The 14,041-nt window shown below is 37.2% G+C and overlaps 1 protein-coding gene across 2 annotated transcripts in view; it reads left to right on the forward strand.

Moving 5' to 3' along the window:
* Positions 1–2,362: 2,362 nt before the first annotated feature.
* The window catches only part of b3galt1b (UDP-Gal:betaGlcNAc beta 1,3-galactosyltransferase, polypeptide 1b), a 55,429-nt gene continuing 43,750 nt past the window's right edge, over positions 2,363–14,041 (forward strand). Inside the window, exon 1 of one of the 2 annotated variants that reach the window (XM_039599760.1) lies at positions 2,363–2,490. The gene's annotated coding sequence lies outside the window, so the exon portion shown is untranslated. The remainder of the gene's footprint in view (positions 2,491–14,041) is intronic. The other variant, XR_005608595.1, reaches the window with a different exon arrangement.

Below are 14,041 nucleotides of genomic sequence, written 5' to 3' on the forward strand. Positions count from 1 at the left end.
GTGTGCAGACTACTAAAGTATGTCAGAATTAATTTATTTATGATATTGCAAGTATATAATATAAACAAGCAAATTGGTTATTGTCATTTTTGTTTTGGACATTTGTATCCTATTTTGGAAAGCAAATATTTTGCAACAAGTTAATATTATTTTTTAGATTAGATGATTCTATCTTGCTTTATACAAGAAAATGATGTCATGCTGGTTCACTTACTATATTGCTGATCTAAGAGCAATAAAATGTTGAATTTCATCTTTGCATTTGTCTCTTTCACATTCTAACACACTTCTTGAATCAATGTGCTATATGTGAAATTCTACATGTCCAGAGTTCATCCATATCAAACACAAAGAGGCAACAGTTTGTGTTTCTCAGGTGTATGTATCTAAAACATCTACTGTATACAGAGGAAGGCTACTAGACTCCTTTTACACTGTCAGTATAATCTCCTTTTTAGCTATGCTTACAAGGAGGGGATTTTGGAGCTCAAAGCACAGGTGTGTCTGGAGTGGACCAGACTACCACTATAATGTAGGGATAACTGGATACTTAAGATTGGAAAAAAAAAAGGCAAATGAGAGGCAGTTTTAACACATGCAGTGAGATGTAGCATCAATTGAAAAGAAAGTGTTTTACAATATTGTGAATTTTAAACAAACCCAAATGTGGTTCCTTAGTTCCTCGTTGCTCCTCGGTATACACGATGTAGACAAAAATACTGGATCATCTACACATTATGCCTACAGGAGCTGCTCAGCCATGGAAACTCATGCCATGAAGCTCCCAGCACACAGTTTCTGTGCTAATGTTAATGTCAGAGGAAATGTGGAACTCTGCAGTTATTGAATTTGCAGAGCGTTGGTGAAGTGGTCTGCCACATCATGGGTGAGTTGCTGTGATTGCTAAACGCTTCCACTTTGCAATAATAGCACTTTCATTTGATTATGGAATATCTGGGATGTGAGTGATTTAACAAATTGACTTGCTTCTACAATGGCATTATATTACAGTACCAGAGTGGAAATTAGTGAGCTCTTTTGAATGACCTATTCTTTCACAAATATTGGTAAAGGGAGACTAAGGCAGACTGCAGGGCTTGGTGCTTGATTTTATATGCCTGTGGTAATGAGAGTGAAAACACCTGAATTCAAAGAGTTATTGGATGAAGACTTTTATCCATAGAGCTTAGGCCACAGTCCACTTTGGTTCCTATTAAACTGCCAGACAGCAAATTTTATTTTATTTAATAAAGAAAAGAAAGCATCTCAGGATATAAAATGTATATTAAGAAAAAATTAAAATATCCATCCAGTGTTTCAGCATTATTGCATATGGTGCACTTTATATCTAGGTACACATTTTCACCATTAACGAGTTGTTTATTGGCACGGATTTTAGAAATATACTGGCACCTTTTTAGTCATTACAAAGTGCTTCTTGACAGTCTAGTAGTAGTCAAATACTTAAAAAAAGAAAGAAAGAAAAAAGAAAAACACAATTGAATAGGGAAGATGGTAAAATTTAATTTGGAACACTTAAAGTGTAGTTTTTGTGTATTAAGAATTTATCTGTTGTTAAGGGAAAATGGTTATTCAAGTCACCACCTAGTAAGATGTATGCATTTAAAGCAAAATAGGAATCCAGTTCTTCTTGTACTTGGTAATAAGTACAACTTCTATACTTACTACCAAGAAACAATTGGCAGTAAGTAAAGTTATTAGGAGGTTAATAGAATCTTCTTAGTTACCTTATAGAATAATGTCATAATAACTACAGTACTAGACCTATTTGTTACAGCCAGTCACGCAACCCGAAGTAACAGCCAGAGGTCTCCTTACTACGGTTCGGGGCCGCGGACCTGGCGAGGTAACATATTGCTCGCATATTGTTGTCATTGCCAATAAGTTAGTCTTTTGGACTGATAATGAACTTTTTTCCAGGGTTACCTGTTGTGTTATTGTGCTTGAGGGTGATCTCACTAATCTTGTATTTGTTGTTATAATGTTACCTGTGTTTGCCCCCTGCTTTATCTAAACATCGTGGCAATAAAAAACCAAAACAAACAAAAAAACCCCACGCAAACCTTACGTGTATCTTTAGAAAGACATAAACTGAAACACAAAATACCTCAGTACTCACTTCATTCACTCAGCTGTTTTATCTGCGGGATGAACGTGTTGTCTGGTTTGAAACAGTTTGCAGGAGTTGACGATGAATTCTCCCACAGCGTCAATCTACCTTGCTACTACAGTAGTATCTCTGAGCAGCCCTCACTCTCTTCCTTAGAGCGGATTGGTGAGGCTTGTATTGGATTACGCTCCGATTGGTCGTCGGCTTCTCATAGAGCGGTACGTCAGTCCAGTTGCACCACCGCCGTCATGTTTCACCCCCCTCCTCAGTCGAACAACGGTGCTTTTTAGGATGCTGGAGCAACGCGGTATCATATCATCAGGACCACAAGTCTGAGTGGGATGGAGACAGTGAGTGAGGTACGTACAACCAGGACGTTTTTCCTTTTTTCCGTGCCAATAAGCAGCGAAAGGTTACGCTTCACTTATCTTGTGGGATGCATTACGCAGGGATGGTTCTACTTTTGAAAATTTCTGCACTATGAGTGGATTCATCCGTCCTCGCATCATCTGTCCTTCCACATTTCCGAGCGCTCATCCGCAGGTTTTCGGGTGTCCCCTCTATTGTTGAGCTTTGGTCTTTGCTTTAGTACGTTCGGGTTATACCCGCTTGGGTCTTTAGGGTTGCCGTTTGGCGACTTCGGTGCAATCCCAGCTGAGCACTCCCTGATCTCCGTCCTCTTTGGCACGGCTGTCACCTCTGCACTCACCGTTAGAAATGCGTAGTTTGTCCGGGGCAATGAGGACACCAGGCATAGGTAGCCAAGTTACAATGCACCCGAATCAAAGTTTAAACGGATGCTTTTATTCAATTTTTATGCGATTTTTTTCTCGTCGCTCGCTTGCAAAGAAAATAAATCTTGTAGGAAAATATTAAAATTTTAAAGATAGGCTATATTTGTCGTGACTGATGAATAATATAAGCTTTAGGAAATCGCATAGATATATGGAAAGAGGAACGTTCTTCTGGATATTTTGCCCAAAATATATAAACCTCTAAATAAATGAAATAAAAGTCGTCTTGTATAATTGTTAGTGTTGTATCATAATTGTTATTTATTATCTGTTAGTAGTGAGTGATGCTCAGTGGATCAGACTTTGGTGTCCAGTGGCAACATCTCCAAAAAGAAGAAAATGGATGCTCTTAAATTTCCCTCACATCACCTTGTGAAAAGACCTCTTTTTAGTGAATTCACAGAAGCTGTTAGCTTCCTTAAACCTTAATACGAGGCTTTACTTAGTCTCCATGGTAATATTGAAATATCATTTTATCACTTATGTAGCAAACAGTCTGATGAGAATAATAGGAAGGTTTAAAGTTTAGAGCCAAGAGACTGCAAGCTTTTCCTAAGAGTTGTGTTTCTTGCTGCATCTGCTGGGTCATTTTAGATCACTAGCTGGATCAAACGCTAATCCTCTTTGTGATGCAGCCATATGATGGTTTCCATTGCATGTCCATCTGCCCATACAGTCATTAACGCTCACTGCCAGACTGCCTCTGCGTCTAGCAGCGTCTTGTTGTTTATGTTGTATGCAGCTGATCGTGTGCCTATACTTGCTCATATAGGTCTGTGTACGTGTCTGTGCTCTGCTTACTCTGATTGCTCTCACTAATCACATTTCTGCAAGGTGTAATTAGTCACGGGAATCTAAAGCTTTAATCCTTGGTTAAAGTACTGTATCTTTGCTTAGTCAGTGGTGCTTCCCGTGTTACACTGGGCTTACAATCAGCATTTATTTAGAGCTTGTGAGTGCATTTTACATCGAGGCTGTTCTAAATAAATGGCAGCACACAGAGGAGAAAATGTCAAACTGACTCTATTATTGAATAGAAATCATCTGTAAAAATAAGGGCATTGCCATATATTAGATTATTAGTGATTCTCAGTGGTTGGAGAAATAGGTATAGTTTAGATAAATGCATAGTATATAAGAAGTCTAATTATACATAAAAAGGTATCATGTTTATTATGTTGATCTGTGTAAAAATCACCGTTCTATTCTTGCATGGTAAATTTTAGTCATTCAAAGGGCAACTGAATGAAGTCAGGACAATAGCTCTGTATTTACCCATCCAAAACAGCCAGGACTTGCTAATAATAGGCTGACATGTGCACAGCTTATTTTCTTGCTGTATTTGTGCCAGCTCTTTCTCTTCCCTAAAAGCACAGATTGACAGACTTTTTACCAAGAAACATATAACATCTCCTGGCATATCTGAGAATAGCTCATTCAGTCTGAAACAGCAGTTTTTCATCATAGTCCAGTTAAAACACAAATAATAATAAAGTAATGATCCAAGGAGTAAACAGTAACATGACCACAACCAAAGCAGCTCCATAACATTTAGGAAAAATGTGCTGTAAAGAAATCAATGGCTACCACAGGACCACACTCTTTGGATCTAATTTCTTGTGTGTCACTCACTCTGCTACTGTAAAGCAGGATGATATACCTGCTTATACAGAGCAAAGTTATGATTTCATGTCTACCTAGTATGTTTCTGAGAGTGGCTCTTCCCTATCTTCCCAAGAAATTTAATGCTTTTTTGTTGAGATGCTATACCAATAACATGCATCTTTTACAGTGTGAGCATCTTAGTGGGTGTTTTGTGTGTAAAAGTGAGCTATTAGTCTATTAATGACCCTTAGTGAAACTGCACCATGTAAGGAGCATGGAACTGACTGATTGAATTAATGAAAGCAACCACAAGAAGCTTCTGTTTTGAAGTGGTGATCATTTGTACATACTGTGACAACAGTCATAATGATAACAATCAGGGATCACCGTGGTATCATTCTAGTACTGGGAACTGCTTCTTTACTGACGTGTGTGTCTTTTTTCTAAAATATTCTGTTTCTGACAGTTTGGCTTTTTGCCACTTTGTTGCAGTTTGACTGTGATGACACAGTGTTATCACTGTTGTGCATGTTTTGGGTGGACAGGACTGTTTAAACGTAGCTTCTGGGTCTTAAAAGTGGAAATGCCTAAAAGCCTCTCCTGGACTCCTGTAGTAGCAAAAAAACCTTCCAGTCGTATAGACGTCTATGAAAAACTCCATTGAAAATCATCAAATTGTTCTGTGTGTTTATAAAATTTTTAACATATTTAATGTATCTGTTGATGTAGCTGCAGGTTTTTTTTATTATCATGGATTAAATGTGTTCTTCAGCTCTGAAAATTGCAGTTCTCCCTATAATGCTATCTGGCATACTGTAAAATAGTGTAAAATTTTGATTCTACTTTGATGGCCTTTAATTCGAGAATGTTATTGGATGGCAAATAAATTGAGAACATGCTGCGTTGGCAGCAGTAATCTTTTTTCTTTTTTAGGGGTGGACCTTTATTGGCTGTACATCATTATCAGCCAATGATCACTTTCCTGACTGCCAAAAAAACTGGCAGCTATCACTGGTTGTGCATTGTATCTCATCAGTTTGCAGTCTGGGGTCGAGATCATAAATGTGCATGATAGAATTTCACTATGCTGTGATGAAGGACTTTAAAACAGTCGTATTTCATAATGACTGGAACAAAATGGAAGATACACAACAAGAAGACCAAAACAACCACAAAAAACTCCAAAAACTAAACAAACGCAAAAACGTCAGTATCAACCAGGGATGCACAGATTGTGAAATTCTGGGATATAAAAATCTGGCTGCTATCCAATGCCAGTACTGATATTTAATTTAGTCTTTTTACTTTGTTTTGTTTTTTCCTTTTTGTTTGTTTTCCCCCCCAAGGAAAAAAGAAATATTTTTTATAAAAAAATAGCTGTGATGTGTCTTAAGGTTCTTTATCACACTTAAAAAAATGTAACCGGCAAAAAAAATGATATAATCAACATTATTGGCCACTGAGTTCAGTTAATGTCATTTTTTGTCCATGTATACTGATATATCAGTCAACTGGGCCAGTATCAAGTGATACTGATATTTGGACCTTTTATTAGATTAAAAAAAAAATGTAAAACTCAATTGTTTCAGCTCAAACCTGCATCCATAGATATCAAATGTGATATACTCTCAGTGAATCCAGAGAATATCTAATGTGACAGATCACCTCCAAATCAAATTTACATATTTCTTCCTCTGGTTTGTAGTGTAATTTATCCATGCAGATGATTTTGGTGAGAACGGCCAAGTTTTGGAATTTAAAAGCCCAAAAAACAAGTCAAAAAAGACCAAAAAGTCTGTAACAATCCAAAAAAAAAAAAAAACCAAAAGAAAAAAACATTCCACAAACATTATATTAGAGATATTTTCTTTCTACTGAACATCATCTGTCAGCCAGAAGAGTGCAGTTAGCTGTCATGGCATCATGAGCACTAACATCTTGTCAATGGGAGGAATTTGTTTCTGCACAGTAATTCAATTGGTGTGTGGTCTTCCAGGCCAGGGGAAAAATCTGTTCCTTTAAAGTTTTTATAACATTATCAGTTCTCAGACATATTGAGAAGTACTTGATTTATTGATGATCAGACAGTGAGCTGCTGCATGATTAAACAGAAACCAAATCAATCAGCGCAGTAAGAAGCACACAAAGAATTAATATAAGTTCTACAGTTTTATTTTGAAAGTGTCAGGAAAATCGAACCAATGATTTAAATCAGCGCGGCTGTTATGGGGTCTAATATTTAATGATTTGAGGTACTGGATTGTATGGAAGCTGAAAACCTTCAAGAGGTCGTCGCAAATCAAGTTAGGCTGAGAGGGAAAAGAAAAATATGAGCCTGGAAAAAAGAGATTTCATAATGCACAGGATCAGTACCTTTTGAGGTCCAACTTTAAGAAAGGAGAGCTCAGGGAGAAAAGTGAGGGATGGGTGAAAGGATGACGCAGAGTTTGCATTGATGTGAAGAGATCTGTAAAGAAGGATGGATGAAGCGAAAGGCTGTATGGGTGAAAGAGAAGAATGGGAAGCCTCCAGTAGCTGAATGCTTACAGCACATATTTGCAAAGTGCACAATTTGAAGTACTTTGCAAGTATTTTGCCCTTAACATTCCCAGTAGCCTCTCCTCTTGGGAAAACACCAGAATCATTCAGAAAAGATGACCTCTTTCAACTCAGTTTATCACATGACATTAATAACTGTTTTTGTGCTTTTTCTCTGTTTTCAAGAACCGCAGACGATTTACAGCATCTAACATCACAATTGCAGAAGCCATGTAATCACTCTCTCCAGTAGTAATGCTTTTACTTTAGCTGCTCAAATACCTCATGTTCAGAGTAATGAATTAAAATGTCTAAATCCCAAAACTGTAACATCTTATATGTCCTATTTTTGTGGCTATCCTGATCCGTACAGCTATATCAGCTACAGTAGTTATTCTTCTTTTACCACAATAGAATTAAACCTACGATAAACAACTATATTAACTATATTAATTGTCTTGTATAAAAAGAAAAAAAGAAATGCATGTAATTTCTTATTTGCAGCAATCTGATTACGATTTCTTGCTTTCCACGACACAGCGTGGTGCGGTTTCTGTTATACATGGAAACCACACTAACGTCCATCCATCTATGGTTCGGTTTTTGGCATTTTACTGCGACCAGTAGATAACATTAGGGGTCTCGGCCATGTTTGCTGGGTTTTGGTGGAAGAAGTGTGCAGAAGTGATTTAACAAGTGTGTGATGACACAAAGGTTAGAAAATTTCATTTTACTATGTATGAATTAGGTTTGTCAAACCTAATGCATACACAGTAAAATCCATTCTCAGATGCTAATCAAGACTAAAAAATTACTCCTGCAATTTATTAAACATTTACAGGAGTTTTGATGCCAGCAGTGTCATCTTTGTCTCCTCTAGCTGATACACAACTTCACAGAGCTCCCAGCAGGCAGGCAGGCAGGCAGCAATAAGGTAGCGGCTAGCAACTATGGCTAATAACAAAAACAATAAAATTAACATGGGAGCTAGGCAGCAAACACTATGAGCCCTGGCTGTCTACAACTTTATAACAGATAGGGTTAATTCACATGGTAACCCCATTATTTGTTAATAAAATGTGTTGTTTCTCAGACGCTGAAGCTGAGAAAAGTCTAACATTAACTAGACAGAAAAAGTAGCTGTGTAGCTTAAAAACGCTAATTTGATTAGCAATAAAAATGTGGAGCCAAGTCACCAGAAGCACTGCAACACCTCAGACAAACTAAGTAGAAATGGTCTTTTTGTTTTTTGGCACTACCTTTTTTTAAGAGAATCTTAAAATATTTTCATATTTACACTTTACCTTTTTGTTAATATATATATTTTTATGTATAGAATTATGCTGTCACTGATATTTTTGTTGTATTGTGCTAATTATTTTTTTTTAAATGCCTCTTAATTTTATGTCTTTTTTTGCCTCGGTGGTATAGAAAAATGGAACGGAGTATTTTCAGGTCAGTGTTTGCTTATGGCTTGTCTAACAGCTAGCAAATAACAGTTTGTTTTCGCGGTTGCTGACATACTTTGTCTTTGGTAAAACAAATCCTATTAATCACCGGAAAATTCCAGCCCAGAGGCAGTCCGGTAGCAGCAATGAAAGATAGATTTGGAGGATACAAATTTAAATGCTGATGGTGTCGTTTTTCAGTGGCAATTACAAAGAACAAACAAAATAGATTTCAGAATAAAAAGTTATAGCAAAAATGCTGTTCAATGTCTTTTTAATGCTACAGCTAAACTAGATAAATGCATCACACAGAAATGTGCCTTAACTTCGTCGTACATTTAAATTTGCATTTTTACGTTTTAATATAAAACTCCATTATCTTCACAGGACTTTGACTTGTTTACTGTCTCCAACATAATTGTATTTTATCAAATTTATGGTGCTTTATCGCATATAGCACTCTCCTGCTTTTCAGCATCTTGTTAGTGTGTCTCTGCATCCGAATGTTCCCAGCTTTAATCATTCTGATCCTCCTACACACCTACTGTAATTACTTTTTGTTTTCAATCTTTCAACAAGACTCTGGAGGAGCCTCTGTGTTTTTTCCCTCTCATTAGTGGTATTCTTCTCATTTATGACAATGCGGCGAGAAAAAAAACCGCGTCATGATTTGGAATGCAATTCTAGATATTTCCTGTTACTTACATTTTGGATTTGTTTTGTGCTAAAGTTGTGCTGCTGTGTAGTTTTTCAAAAAACTACAAACGAAATGGTGAAATATCACCGACTCCTTAATGACAATATTGGTTGATTTTGTCAAGCTATTTATACAGTAAATTCTGGTCTTGCCTTGTTTAGTATACCACATAAAACTTGTGGCGTTAGAATAAATTTGATCAGTGTTTCTTTTACTCACAAGTACAAATACTAGAAGAATTGTATTTTACTGGGAGGTACATAGGAACAATTCCAGGCAGTGACTGGTTTTGAGCTACCTTATTAGAGGAATGAGTCTGAACTGGGGCCTGTTCTTGTGTGACTTGATTTCCCCAGTGACCAGCAGACCAAACCATTTTTAATGCTGTGACAAAAAGAGCCATGAACAAGTTCTTTAGGAACCATGACCCTCAAATGACAAAGAAGAAAAGTTCCAAAATCAGCTTTAGCAGTGCTCCTGCAAGTCATACAACTAGCAAGTTTGTCCTAAGTAACAGAGCATGAGAAGCATTAACAGCCTGTATTTTTTAAGCTTAGATTAACTGGTGTGCAAATGTTTGTTTTTGGGTGTAATAATCTAAATCTATTTGCTGGCAGCACATAAGATAAAAACAAAAGCCAAACTAATAGAGCCAAGGGAGAAAATGCCAGAGCAGAATTAGATTCCTATTGATTTATTAATAATTTCTCATTACTGCCTAAGAAAAAAACATAATGATAAGGTGTGTTATTAATACAAATTAATTAATACTAACTACTATAAATACTAATAGTGCTACTAATATGTTCCACTACTGTTTGTTGCTCATGGATATTTCCAGTACAGTCCATATGCATTAAGATGCTCTGTAGTCAACCATAACTAAGCAGTGTTGTAATCCTTCAGCATATATTCTCTGACTGCCAGTCAGTCTCAGCCACATCCCAGCAGAGCAGCTTCATCGTCTTTAACAGTTTCTGAATTTGTTTCAGATCTGATTTATTTTCCTCATGCTTCAGCAGTGAACAATCCCTACAAATTTATCCTGAAGTAACAAATTACTATGCACAGAGAGCAATTTTTTTCCTCTACAAATAATCCAAATGACCCTCGGATGGATTGAATAGCCATCCTTATCTACCTTAAACTCTTGAAAGGATAATAGGATGGATACAGTACTCAGTGTTCCTTTATCCAGGATACTGTCGCAGGAATTTTGTATTCCTTATCAGACATTTTGTCCAATTCCAGTTTTCAGAGATGTGCCCTATATACAGAGTAGTATGAAGTGGAAAGCAAAGGTTTTGAAGGTCAGATTACTGATTACAGTTGATGATGACGTATAGTTAGATATTTCTGTCCCTAGAAACATCTTCATGGTGAATTCAGAGTTTGTGTATAATTTGATAATCATTCTATGGACTCATGACTGATCGTTTAGGAATACTTTATAATTCTAATAGTGAGGAGAGCTATGCGGGCAAAATTTCATCCACCTCAGTACTCAGTGGAGTAAATTTGGTCTGTTTACCAACAGAAACCAGCCACTCCAGACTTATGTTCCTTTATTTAAACTCCAGTTGAAGGCACTCACTCACACAAGGCTTAGTGTGATATGATTGTGCCCAAATCAGCCAGTTAAACATTTTCACTCATTACATCCTTTCTAGGGATAATCTCTGGACCTCATCTTGATTTTGCTGGTTCGGTTTACCCTAATTCACCTTACAGAGTAGAATAACAACACAGATTAAACACAAGATAAAAACTGCCTGTGACAGTCACTGTAGGGAGGGAACCCAAATGCAGGACAGACAGGAGGCAGGGTAGAAGTCCAGAATCCAATCTTTAATCCAAAAAAAACAAGCAATGATTATACCTACAGTTCAAATGAAGAAGAGGCAAAAGTCAGTGTCAATTAAACAGTTCACACAGTCATAAGCAAAGAGATAATATGTCAGGGAAAACAAAAACAACGAAAACATGAGGTATATAAAGAACACAAGGAATAGAAGTAAAGTCTGGATAACTTGACTAAAGAAGGAAGGAGATAATCTGTTTAGTTTTAAGTGAACAACAAGATGTATATATATTTACCAGATACCTTGCTAGTACTGGTTTGGAACCCCTTTTGCCTTCGTAGCTGCCTTAAATATTCATGCCATAGATTTAAGGTGCTGGAAGCATTACACAAAGAATATGGTTCATATTGCAATCATAGCATCACACAATTGCCGTAGATTTGCACAATATCTGTGCTGCATATCTATGATAAAAATTTCCCGTTCCACCACATCCCAAAGGTGCTGAAGTGGATTGAGATCTATTGACCGTGGAGATCATTTTATTATAGTGAATTCATTGTAAGTTTGAGAGGATCTGAGTTGTGACATGGCACATTACCATGCTGGAAGCAGCCATCAGAAGACGGATACACTGTGGTCATAAAGACATGAACACGGTCAGTAACAATACTCAGGTAGGCTGTGGTTTTTAAACTCAAATTCTAGCCCTAAAATCTGAACGTTGTAGTAGTCCATCTACTGCAAGGTTCAACCTGTGCATTTAAAAGATGGTCATCAGCATAACTTGGTTGTAACAAGTCATTATTTCAGTTACTTTTGCCTTTCTGGCAGCTTGACGTGCTCCTCTGGCATCACCGATACACTTTCACCTTGAGAACTGCTGCTTGCTGGATATTTTCTCTCTCTCAGACCAATCTCTGTAAACTCTAGAGATGGTTGTCTGGGGAAATCCCAGTAGATGAGCAGTTCTGAAATATTCAGACCCACCTGCCTGGCACCAACAGCCGTGCCATTCATTATTCTTCATTCTGATACTCAGCTTGAACTTCAGCAGCTCATTTTGTCCTTGTCTGTATTGTCTAAATGCATTGAGTTGTTGGCATGTGATTGGATGACTAGATATTTGTGTAAATGAGCAGATGAACAGGTGTATCTAACAAGGTACATTGAGTGTAAACTGAGGGGGGTTGATAGGCTAATTGAACGCAGGTGTGACTAATCAGGGCAGGGCACGCAATCACATAGGAGGGAAAAACTAACAAAGACAGGAAGTTAAAGTGACAGAAAAACACAAAGGCCAAGAATAACAAAATTAAAGAGGAAATTACTCAATTGAAACAAAGACTATATTGTTGTCTTGGTTTCTGCTCATGTGTAGATTGGGTGATTGGTAATAATAATCCGACCTTCCACCAATCAACAAAAGACCTTTGTATGCACACTATTAAGTTTTCCCAAAGTAACTCTGTTCCTCCTCTTAACCTGAAAGTAACCTATTCTAATAGTGTGACTTCCTGAATTACATTTTCTCATTCATTAAAGAAACAAAAATATTCTCTGCTGCCTTTTCGCAGGATCACAGCTTTGTACTGTTGCCAAAAGCCAAGAACAAAAAACACCACAGCACATTGTTGTATCGTCAAGTCAGCCAACATTTGAACTGTGATTGTATAACAGCTGGTTGCATAACATCAGAAAGAGTTCAGACTTCGTGTTGATAGATTTAATTGGTGTTTTCGCTGCTGTTTTCCAAAAATATAAATGTTCCAACCTTGTATTTTAAGTTATGAGATACCAAAATAGATGCTCTCACTGGTGTTTGAATTTCATTGGAAATAATTGAAGTCTGTCAATCTGTGAATAGAAATCATTTACAGCTAAAGTGTGAAAATCACAGATTGCTTTGACTGTGAACGTGCCAATTATCGAAGGAAAGGACCAAATTACAAAATCCTATTTCCAAAGGATTTTAACTTGATTGATTGGCTGTGCTTGTCCAAGAAGTTACACAATAAAGGCCTGACATAAGTGTAAATAAATAATAGCAACATATGATATAATGATAAGTTAACAACCAGGTAAATGTTCTGTGCTCATTTATACATTTTAGCTCATTCAAGGTATAAGCATGAGCAGGTTAAAACAAAATGATCCAGTTTGAGAAATTCTCCAGACACTGAAAGCACAAAGTGACAAAGATCTGTTTGGTTGTTGACCTTAACCGAAGAGCATTTGTGTCTTAAAACATGAACTGAATTCTGACAGCAGCCTTGCTTTATCCATATTTATATTGGTGTCATCCAGGGCCCTGTGTGCCAACATGGCAAGCAGACAAAAGAAAGCTGCCCTCTGCACAACGCAGAGCCTTTCAGAGTGAATAGGTGGTTTCTGGAGGTCTCAACTAGTTATTATTCCAACTATATACAGTATTAATTCAGCTATATAGTGAAATACCGCAGTAAACTAGAGATATATTCCGAAAACCTTTTTTACTTGATCCAGAGCTGCTACTACAAAAACTATGGGCTGCCTGTGATCTCAGTGCCATTCTTCCCTCTCAGGGCACAGAGTAATGGAACAGCCTGTGAAGGTGACACTAAACCTGCACCTTTCACCAACCAGTGTGCAGCCTGCTTGGAACTGATATTTCCAAGAATCCCCAGACAATTAGTGAAGTGGAGCCTTGATGGTGACTGCAGACCTCCAAGTCCCACATCATACAGTATAATGTGCTTCGTTGTACAAGTTGAGGTGTGTCATAAACATATATATCCTAAAGCCTTAGAGCTGTCATTGTAGTGGTTGCTTGAAAAGGGGGCTTCTAGCTTTGAATTAAAGAAAGCAATTTTAGTCAAAGGAATCAAGGATATGATAGTTCCCTTCAAGTTTTTCAAGCACTTCTTCTTCCAGCATGCCCGTGGAGAACTACGGGGAAGCTAGTGTTTTATTTTTTTAGCTTTTCCTTCATAAAAACATTTTCACCCATCAACTCAGTAATTGTAGATGATACATTTTTGAACAAG

The sequence above is a fragment of the Oreochromis aureus genome, linkage group 16 (genome assembly GCF_013358895.1).
Source record: "Oreochromis aureus strain Israel breed Guangdong linkage group 16, ZZ_aureus, whole genome shotgun sequence".
Classification (NCBI taxonomy): domain Eukaryota; kingdom Metazoa; phylum Chordata; class Actinopteri; order Cichliformes; family Cichlidae; genus Oreochromis; species Oreochromis aureus.